Source organism: Acanthisitta chloris, unplaced genomic scaffold (genome assembly GCF_000695815.1).
Source record: "Acanthisitta chloris isolate BGI_N310 unplaced genomic scaffold, ASM69581v1 scaffold1645, whole genome shotgun sequence".
Classification (NCBI taxonomy): Eukaryota; Metazoa; Chordata; class Aves; order Passeriformes; family Acanthisittidae; genus Acanthisitta; species Acanthisitta chloris.
In genome coordinates this window covers 7830-11387 of record NW_008674076.1, presented here as the reverse complement: position 1 = coordinate 11387, position 3558 = coordinate 7830, and positions in this window count along the sequence as shown.

Genomic DNA, 3558 nt, shown 5'->3' with positions numbered 1-3558 from the left:
CCCATGGATGCATGTTCTTCACGAGTCTCGTTACACTTCTCCTTTAACTTCTGTGTGGTCCTGTTTATCTTCACACCTAAAGCCTAGAGTGGGAGCCAGGCTTCAGGTCCGTGAGGCCCCAGAGGCAGTGGATGGTGGTTGGTGCATGGTGAGGTCTCTCCCATTGTTTTGTCATTGGCAGCATGGTGTGGAACAGGTTTTCAGAGTTAAGACTGGATTAGGTTGGGGGAGGCCAATGCCTGCATTTAGGGGAGAGGGATGGAAGCTGATGGAAAGAGTTTTGAAAGTTAATGTGGAAAGAGTAAATGTTGAAGCAGTAGCATGAACCCTCTCCAAACAAGCAGGGAAGAGGTTTCCCTTCAACATAAGGTACTCCCTATGCCCAGAGGTCCATCTTGTCTCGCAGACTGTTCCCTGTCATTCAGGCTGTATCCATGAGACTTGTTGACATGCTGTGTGACCAAGCCCAAGCTGATTGCTTACATCCCTGTTCTTACTAAACTGAGAGTAGGAAAAGGAACCCAAGAACTGGGTTTTTTTGTCACTCTCACCCACTATCTCTTCCAGAAAATATAGGCTTTGTAGATGCAGGAATCTGCTTGCTCTCCACCCTGTCCTCTGCCAGCCTACCTCCCTTTCCTGCCTGCTGCTGTGAGCACACTGCCTGCACAGCTGGGTTTGAATGCACACCACAGCCTAATGGGGAGAGGAGAAAGGGAATTGTTCACGATTGGAACTGCCAGACAGTGCTAAAATAAACTTTATAGCCACTTCAAAGCGCCCTGCCTCATGCCCCTTACAGCCCCTGGTCACAAGAATCTAATGGCAGTAGCACCTGGATGTGAGAGAAGTGCCTCACCATCCTGCTCTGCACTGTGGGGATCTGGGGACAACTGACCTTGGTGATCTGTAGCCAAACCAGTGTGAGGCTCTTTGTAGTCCCTCAGTCCCATCCACGGCAATAGTAACAAAATCCTCCTTAGTAGATCATTGTTTTAGTGAAGCAAATGGTATCCTCGTGCAGTTTTCTGGGAGTTCTAACTAAAGCAATGTCACCAGGTGGCACTACTGTCTTTCAGCAGCGTTACCTGAAGGTAATGCCTGAGACTGCACGGTCCAACATGCTCTTCTCTCACTGTTCCTTCGGTTTCACGGCCGAAACGACTTAGTGCTTTGAACAAACAACACATTTCTACAGGGAACAAATCCCTGCTCCCCAGGGCAGTGGTCACAGCCCCAAGCCTGACAGACCTCAAGGAGCTTTTGGACGATGCTCTCAGGCACAGGGTGTGATTCTCAGGGCTGTCCTGTGCAGGGCCAGGAGCTGGACTTGATCCTTATGGGTCCCTTCCAGCTCTGCATATTCTCTGATTCTGTGATATCAGCCTGATAATATTCCTTTGTATGATTTTTTTCATCATTCTGGCTGCTGATTGGGGAAGAGTTTTGTACTAATTCGGTCAACCCCCTGCGGGAAATAGGCTCTGGTTGCTCCAAAGGGAAGCAGGAAACTCCATGCAGATGTTTGCTGAGTTCAAACAGCCTTTTACCACTGAGTAACCACCATTTCATAACACACTGGGTGATGATTGCTTTTATCTGGGGCTGTTTCAGCTGCATTAACCTTAGGGAGCAGAAGGATAAATGCTGCAGGCAGAGAAAGAAGAGACGTTAGAATACAAACCAGATTGGCATATCCCATCTCATTTCAAACTTATCCATAACATTCCAACAAGGTATTTTTGCTTCGTAAGTAACAAACAAGACAACTGTCCATCACCTTCTACAAGTACAGGAGTAGGAGTAAGATGACAAAAGCTCTGTGTCATTCCAAAATATTCATGTACTGGCTAAGTTCTAAGTACTTAGTATATTCAGGTATTGGCTAACTACTAAGTACTTAGCCAGTAAGTAAGTACTGGGGTAAACTGAATAGTGTATCACTAGGCATTTTCAAGTTTATTAAGCTTGAGAATAACTTTATCACTCTGTTGAAGTGTTTTACAACTACTAAATCCTGGACCATCTCTCTGCAATTAAATTTGTCTCTGCAAAACAGATGGTAAAATGGAGTCACAAGCAAGGATTTCCACAGCCTCTGGCTGAAAATTAGAGAGCTGGGATTAGCCTTGAAATGTCCTCACTCCCAACCCTGTAAGGTCATTAGTTTTTTCAGGCCAAGCTGTTGGATGGTTCAACTAGTATTGCAAATTACAGGGACACTTGAATTCTGTTGTACTACTGTTACCAATGACACAGATGAATATTAAGAATAGCATTTAAAAGAAGCACACATCAAGCAGGAGATACGTTCCACGTACAAAAGAACATGCCAAATAATTCAGTATTAGTCTATGTGTCTTATAAACATTGGGGTCAATTTAATGCGACTCATCTCTGGTGAGCAGTGAGAGTAAAGGAAAATAAAATCAAAACAGATGTAAAGTGCAAAAATGTAAGCACAAAAGTTAAGCATTGTTGCTTGTAGTTTAAGCACCAGTAACCTAGAAATCAGAGCAGGTCAAAGCAGAGTGCCTGCCAAGAGGAGCAAACAGCTCTCTATGGAGTCAACCCAGGACAGACACTCAGTATTAACATATGAAATCAAGGCTAACCACAGACTAGCGTGAGCTTCCACATGGGATTTTGGCTAACCTCATAGAGATTTCATTTTACAGAGTGTTGCTAATTTTAAGAGCCTTTGTTCTCATTAAAACCTTTCTGTATCCTTCGACTAGTAATGGCAGTATTTCACACACAGTGGAATTTATTGGGAAAACTCAACCTTTGACAAATACATGCCAAACCTTACTGAACACTCTTTATCCATTATATTCTTATTTTAGCTCTGTTGCAGGGTCTGAGGGTTGCTGCTTTCTTATTCTTGCTGTGTTTGCAAGTACCTAGAAAAATGAGGCTTGATTCTCAGCTCAGACTTGGAAGTCAACATGATGCAAATAAATCCAACAGGCTAAAAAAAAAAAAGGGTTATGATTTCTTGCCAAATCTGGGAACTGAGCATCCTCTCTAGCCAGAAAAGAGATCTGACTTTTTCCATCCTGCACTGTTGGCCAACCCTGAAACCCTTCAGTCCTTCTAGAAAACTCATTCCGTCCCAGACACAAAACATTCCAGTGTGAATTTATGGTTTGGAGTCTGTGCAAACGTATCCATGTGCCATTGCTCCAAATGCATCATTCCCAGTATTAGGGAAGGCTAGCAATAAAAAACATCTTCTACTACTGTAGCTTTGACAGACATAGTCAGCCTTTAAATGAAGGGCAATGGGTTCTGAGTTTGTGGTTCTGTCCCTGTTCTGACAGTAATTGACCATATTCTGTGGCAATTTTTATGCCAGGAAATTAGTAGCAGATTAGGAATTCAGATCAAATCAAGTTTTCTAGGTTTTGCTACGAATACTAGTAATACTTTCTCTTCCCTTTAACGGGAAACACTTTGAAATTAATTCTTTGTAAGTACTTTGAGATTATCCTTTGTTAATAAAATGACTCTGTAATCTACTTTAAAACATTCCTATTTTGTTACTGATAAAGAAAA